Below are 7,862 nucleotides of genomic sequence, written 5' to 3'. Positions count from 1 at the left end.
ATCTCTGGCATCTTAATGCAATCCAGGCATCCCTATGGTGCTGCTGTTGTGATATGTCGCTATAGCGCTATAGCTGACATTCCAAAAAAAAAAAAGCCTGAGATCGTGCACCGGCGGGCGAAAAAGGGCGCGAAAACTGCTCCTGGGTTAGATACTGGACATTTCACACAGCACCCCATAGCGATTTCAACCCGGAAGGAGGGGTTGAAAAGTGGAAGAAGCTGCTTTTTGTTAGTAACGACTCAGGCACGCCTCACTACCGGGACAGCCGCGGGACTGTGTGAAAAGGTGAGAGTATTCCGGTAGCAGCCAGTTACTGAATCGGGTCTGTCTGAAATGCCAACAGAAACCCGTTACTGTTCAGTAACTGACCAGCTGCCATACCGGAATACTTAGGCTGTGTGAAAAAGATCTATATTTTAAGCATTAACAATAAATAAAATCAGGGTTTTCCTCTTTAAGTACAAAATGTTAAGCAACTGAAGATACTTTATATATTTAAATATTTACTTTATATATTTCCAAGGAAATCAGCTCTTCAGACTATCTCTCATTTTCTCTGTTTGTTCTAGCCATCACTTCCATCTAAAAAGAACCTCTCTCATCCATTCCTAGTTAAGAAGTTAATTTTCATGCAATAAACACCATGCTCCTTTTTGAAGCATATTTATTATCCGATAATAAGCCTTTTGCATCCATATTCGCATGTCCAAGGAATTTACATAAAAATTAACTTTCAAATACATATTATTATTTTCAGCTTTTAGCCCACCCTCCCCTGCATAGCAGGGCTTAGGGTACGTAACAATAGGTACCAGCAACATTAAAACAATAATCCTCAGTGCAGGGTCCCAACTGTGACAGGCCTTTTCTTTAAACCAAGGAGGACCCACACAGCCTATAACAATTAGGGGGGACCAGGTTTGTTTAGAACTAGAAACCTTCCCCTCAATTACAAAGAGTTTTTAGGGTAGCAAGTGTAAAGGCTTTGGGTTCACTTCTGTGAGGTTTTATGGTGAGCAAGAAGAACACAGAGATCATCAAGACAGGAGTTAAATACAATTGCAAAGAAGATTTATTTATTTACAGGTTGATTTTAAAGAATAAATCAGTGGCACAGGTTTCCAAGTAATAAGAAACCTGACCAAGGCCGCGATCACTCACCATTAAATCCATCCCTAACCTGTCGCTATTATACCCCGCAGCTTTTTTACAATGAATTTCCTGATCAGACAACCCGCCGTCCTTCAGTTCTAAGCAGCATTGGTCCCGTCGCTGGTTGATCAGAGGTCTCAACCGGACCTCATTTTTTGAGATGGCATTCCACACTCGCGCAAGCACAGTACGTGGGATATTGTGCTTGGCTTTTTTTTTTTTAAGTGCCAGAAAAGGTGGGCGATCTGTCCCCCCCCCCCCATTTAAACACCCAGAAAGGAAGGGGAAGCCCAGGAGCTCTCTTTGCTGTCTCTCCGCTTGGTGGGGAGACAGCAAAGGTGGGTGATTTTCCTCCCCTCCCCATTTAGACACCCCACTGTGGTGTTTAAATGGGGGGGGAGCGCGGCAACTCTCTTTGCTGTCTCTCTGCCTGGTGGGGAGATGGCAAAGGTGGGTCATCTTCCTCCCCTGGCAGGGAGGAAGGCAAAGGTGGGCGATCTGCCTCCCGCCCCCATTTAGGAAAGGTCCCCTGTGCAAGCACCAGTCGTTTTCAACTCTGGGGTGATGCTGCTTTCACAAAGTTTTCATGGCAGACCTTTTACGGGGTGGTTTGCCATTGCCTTCCCCAGTCATCTATACGTTCCCTCCCAGTAAGCTGGGTACATATTTTACCGACCTCGGAAGGTTGGAAGGCTGAGTCAACAATTGCTGGCGCACTGATATCATTTGGAGTGGGCTCTTGCAGGGAAGCAGATGTGCGCTTGCAATGAGTTGGCTACAATGGAGTGTTCAAACATAGAAAGTACGCGCGGGAGTTGTCGGAAGCATTCTTATTCTGGATTTAATGTACTATCAAAAAAGTCCACGTCTCAGTCGTGGCAGTTCGGGACATGAATGAGCCAAGGACCATTGCCAGATGCTGATGTTTGGACAACCACATAAAATCCGACATGCATCTGGCTTTCATCCATGCCCATCTTGTCAGTTTATGTGCATCTGACCTCGGCCTAATGCACATAAATTTAAGCTAGTTATGGCTTCAGAGTGTGGGTTAAATTCTCTTTAATGCTTCCAGGTACAAATAGGCTTTCACTGATTAACCACTGGTTTGGATCTTTTCACCACACAGGATTTCCCGCACACCAATGTGGCCTTTCCCAAGAGTCCAACTGAATTGTATGAGGTTTGCTCATCACCAGAGAGAGGCCTCATATCCAAGTATTCCACCCTTTGCCACTCTGTCAGGCAAAACTACCCTTCAAACTGCTCTTTTACTGAGGCAGACCCAAACTATCAGACACTTTTAAAGTGCACACAGGCACTTTTTAAAGGTTAAGAGTCTGCATGTGACTCATAAACCAAAACATTAGAAAACAGTCTGTAATTAATTCTTTCATCAAGAGTGCACACAGGCACTTTATCAAAAATAAATATTCCACTTCACAGTCATGCACACTCTGTCCACTATTGTTTCAATTAGGTGTTGAGATAAAGAATAAGTTCATCCACATAAAGCCAGTCCACGTTAACTGGTGTCAAATGTTTTGTTGCCTTTATCAAGTCTGATGGCTTTTAAGTGGAACCCAAAAATGCTATCACTTCTTTACAAGGCTCTAGCTCATTCTTTGTGAAAACTGAGTGGGTTCTCTTATGTATTTTATTGCAGTCTGTTTAAAAATAGAGGCTTTGGAATGTTAAAGTGCCTGTGTGCATACTTATATTTCTCATTATAGACTGTAATTAGAGGCTGCTTAGAAGTAGAGGCCACAGGGTTTTTTCTTATGACCCCATTATTTCCTTGTAATAGATGCTTGATAGAATAGTGTTTCTAGTTTCACCCTAATGTTTCTTCCATTATAGCTTTGCTTTAACTCAGAGAGCCCTCTTTTTTTCTAGAATGGGCACCATTCTTTAAAACAAACAAAATAGGGCCACCATATTCTACTTCAGGATCCCAAGAAAGGAGGAAAATATTAACTCTGTAAGAATTCTGACCACTTGTAGAACAGGGATGTTTTCTCTTACCTGCCTATAATTTGGAAAAGAAGGTATCTGGACTGAATGCTATAATGGTAGCTCTCCAGATGTTTTTGCCTACAACTCCCATCAGCCTCAGCATGGCCAATGGCTGGGGATGATGGGAGTTGTAGGCAAAAAACATCTGGAGAGCTACCATTGGCCACCCCTGGATCTGTGAGAACTCAATTCTAATTAATTGGATTGAGGAAACAATCTTTCCTATTGGAAATAGCTATCAGATTGCTCTCCTTACATTTAACATAACAAGAACCAGAAATAAGTTTTTAAAATGACCTTTTATTGTTTCGTTTTGAACAGCCAAGGGCCTTTGAGAGAATCCCTGTGAACATCCAGATTTGGTGGAGACCTGTCAAGTTATATTCTGGAACTTTAGTAATGAACAAAATAACAGATTAGAAATAGGGCACTCCTTCACATTTCTATGGTAAGCTTTTCACTTCTTTTTCAAGAATGTGTTGCCTGCATTCTGCTGTTGTTGCACTTCCAAATTGTTGCCCTCCAGCATCCCATATCCTCCCGTTTCATCTTCTCTGTCGAGCCTTTTTTTTCTCACTCTGGATGCTCATGTCAGTAGCCCATTGCTGTGTTCTTCAAACCTTCCAAACCCAGGACCCACATCAAATCCCTAGCAGCAGGTGACCCTTAGAGATGCTATCCCATGATAGGAAGTTATGTGACATCAGAATCATATTCCATTTATCCACCTTTCATATGTGGCCAAAATGATGACTAAAGTATGCGAAGAATGAACTTCGTAGCTTGAAAAACCAATGCCAAGGAAAATGTGACATCATGTCTAGTATACAGTGTAATTTGTGCAATGTTACTCACAGGAGTGAAGAATAAAGTACACATTTGTCAACTATACCAAAAAGACAAATGACGGTTTTAGGCACTCATGTGTCTACCAAAGAACATTAAAGTAGACAAAGCTAGTGAAATGGAAAGGAAAAAGAGTCTAATTACTGTAGATTTACTTTGCTGGACCTCTGGCCTTTGAAATGATTTTTAATAAGAGAGTGAATATTAAGCTTTGGCACCCAAGAGATCTTTTGAAAAAAGGACAAAGATTTCATTTAGTTTGGATCATGATCCTATTTCATTGTTCGTTTGCACACATCTCCCATTTCATGGTAGATTTAACCACTTACTGTGTATTCAAATGGGATTACTTTGTAGATAAAACTGAAATACTGGTGAAAGCTGTCAGGTTGACAGCCATAGATAATGATTTTTCTTTCTATAACGCAGAGCAGGTGCATTTGCCTTGGCAAGCATGAACTTCTACAAATCATACTTGTACTAGGCTCCACCCTGACTCTGGAGAAAAGCCTCTAAATTTTCCACATAAATCTTGCTATCCCTGGATGATTTCACCTTTCTGTTTGATCTCACCATTACAGTTGGACAGGAAAAGAATCAGGGAGGCTACCCTAAACAGCCAAACTAGATGTCACATGTAACACTTGATCACCATGGGGGTCTTATAGCAGGATGGCAGCTGCAAGCTCACCATGGGAACTCAGTTCTGATATGCCCAGTCTAGATTGGGACCACAGTGTAGGAGCCGGGGGAGGGAGGGGTTCATCTCCCCTCCCACACACTGTTTTCCTCATCTGAAACAGCCCCAGGAAACATCATTTGCCCCAGAGGGTGTCACACATACAAGTTTGGGGATGTTTTGTGTTAGAAAAGTTTTGCTTTTATTGTGGTCCTGATCTAAACTGGACCACAATACAGCCTTGAGTTCTCACAAGTTCAGACTTGAGTTCTCACAAGTTTCATAGCTACCAACAGTCCATTTTTTTCATTTTTATTCTGAATTTTGTACAGAGCACTGGTTGACTGCACTGGTTGACCTTACTATTTTGCTGATAAGGAAATGCTTCCATTTTTAGCCCGGGGCTAGCTGGAAACTTGGGCATGCAAGACTCCCTTGGCACTCCCTGGAGTTCTGTAGCCTAGAGTAAACACTGAATGTGCTTAATGACTTACAGTTCAGGGCAAAGACCTCAACGATAAATAACCCTGTTCTTGTAGCGCCTTTCCTGCATGTTAAGTTTAACCATCAAGTCTTTTCAGCGATTTTCTCTTCCTTACTTGCTTTCTCCCTGCTTTCTTCCACAGTCCTTTTATTAATCATAACACAAACTACCAAATTTGCAATAGCTTGTATCACTTCTCATCTTTGTACCTTTTGTCAAACAGTCTTCCCCATACTTTTATGTGTGGAACTTTCTCCCCTTAGATATTTGGCTGGTCTCCTCTTTGACCACTGTTAAGAAATCATTAAAATCCCCCCACCCCGATCATTTCCATTTTGGTCTTCTCATTGCCTTCTTTGATTTTCTTCCATCCTGTTCTTTAATTATTGCCTCATTTTCACTTGAGCTCTTTTATTTATTTTAGACATCTACCCACTGCAATCCTCCCCCCCCCCTTTACCTTCCTTCTCCCTCCTTTCTTGGTTTCATGCTTTTTTGGATTTGTGAGTCTGAAGGCAAGGACTGGTAGGGTTGCCAAGTCCAATTCAAGAAATATCTGGGGACTTTGGGGGTGGAGCCAGGAGACTTTGGGGGTGGACCAGGAGACATTGGGGCGGAGCCAGGAACAAGAGTGTGACAAGCATAACTGAACTCCAAGAGAGTTCTGGCCATCACATTTAAAGGGACAGCACACCTTTTTAAATGTCTTCCTTCCATAGGAAATAATGAAGGATAAGGGCACCTTCTTTTGGGGCTCATAGAATTGGACCCCCTGGTCCAATCATTTTGAAATTTGGGGGATACTTTGGGGAGAGGCACTAGATACTATATTGAAAATTTGGTGCCTCTACCTCAAAAAACAGCTCCCCCAGAGCCCCCGAAACCTCCAGATCAATTCCCCATTATACCCTATGAGAAGACGTTTCCCTCTCCACCCCCTCCCCCCCCCCCCATTTCTGGGAAATCTGATGCAGGGGACAGAACTCACTCACCTCTGGAGGTGCAAAGGCACATGGTCCTTTGGGGGCGTGGCTGGGCTCCCCTCCCTTCACCGGCCAGCTGACTGGGGGCGGGAAGCAGCCTGAGAAAACGGAAGAGCTCTGGCTGCCATTCTCCTCCCTCCCCTCCCCCCGCTTTCCCTTTTATGGCCAGCGGGGGGAGGAGGCTCCAAATCTGGAGTCTCCAGGCCTAGCGGGGGATTTGGGAACCCTAAGGACTGGTTTGATTTTTATTCCTGTGCAGTGATTAGAATATTGTAGGCAAAGTTATAAAAAATAAAATCAGAATACAAATGCTCTTTATAGATGAACACCCAGAGATACAGCTAACCTTCACTAAGAATTTGTTTCAAACCAGGATCCAAGGAATCAGGTAGATATACCCCTCAATTCCACCTGTTCATTTCTAACTTTTTGGATCTGAGAACAGTTGAGAAACTTGTACACATGCATGCACACACACACACACACACACGTCTTGATTACTTGGGGTAGGTGCCCTCATTTTTGAAAAGGAATGAATGTATTACCTGAACACTGGTAATTTTATTTTTATTTAAAAGGGAAGGTGGTTGTCAATGAATTTTTTTCTTAGTTGAACAAGAATTCTGAATATCAATTACCACAGGAATGACAGTTTTTTCAAAGCAGTAACTTTGATTTTAGCAGGTGTAAACTGAGCTGCTGAGTACACTCGCTTTTCTAAAGCTGGTGTTTTTTTTAACTCTCAATTAAGCTTTTTCCTTGTTGTCCTAATGCTACATGAGGTGGTTTTAAGAACTGAAACCAGCATTTATGCCAAATCTTCTCTCATTGAAGTCAAAGGGAATTCAGCCATCAACTTCAAACAAAGTAGAGCTAATTCTAGCTTTTCACACTTTCCTTTAGGCGAGGGTGGGAGGGAGCAGGAAACTACTTCAAGCAGTTTTACTTTACTTGCATAGAGCATCGCTTTGAAGTAGTTGAAGTGGTTTCGTGACTGTGGTAACGATGCAGTTCATTTTGGTCCTTTCCATTCTGCTGTTTAGATTAGAATAGGATACAAGACTACATCCCACATTAGCTTTCCATTCTCAGAAAGTCACCAGCAAGTCAATGCAGTGATTAAAATAATAACGTGGCCTGAATTCTACCTAGGTTTTCAGCATATGTGAAGCATTTGTACAGTTCCACCCTTTTACTAAAGTGCCCTATTCCTGAAGAATCCCCTGATCCCATGGGGCAGGAATTTGGGGGCCCATTATGACATGCAGCTAAAAGTGGATATTGGTCAAAATTGATTCCCTTCTTCTACCAATGGAAGAGCCTTCTACAAAGGGAATAATTTAGGCATTATTTTTAATCATCTGCTACATCAGCATAAATGTGTCCTGTTAATGCAGAAGCAAATTAGCTGACTCTGTGTTTGACTCATCAGCAAACTTGGATGTGATCTCCTCCCATACTATGACTTTCCCCATGGGAAAGATTTCAAAGTCCATCCCCTGGTCAAAATATGCAGTATAGGGAAAGGTCCACAGTGAGTGAACAGCATAAATTTGGACTCAAAATTTATCACACACACATACTAACAGAAAGTAGGATTTTTAAACCATCAGCTATCTATAATACATCAGTTCTAAGCATATGGGTGATATATATGGTACTTTTGATTAGCACTTGTCATGATTCTTTGTGTTAAAAA

Source organism: Heteronotia binoei, chromosome 10, assembly GCF_032191835.1.
Source record: "Heteronotia binoei isolate CCM8104 ecotype False Entrance Well chromosome 10, APGP_CSIRO_Hbin_v1, whole genome shotgun sequence".
Classification (NCBI taxonomy): Eukaryota; Metazoa; Chordata; class Lepidosauria; order Squamata; family Gekkonidae; genus Heteronotia; species Heteronotia binoei.
The sequence above is the reverse complement of the archived record's forward strand: the minus strand, read 5'-3'. Positions refer to the sequence as shown.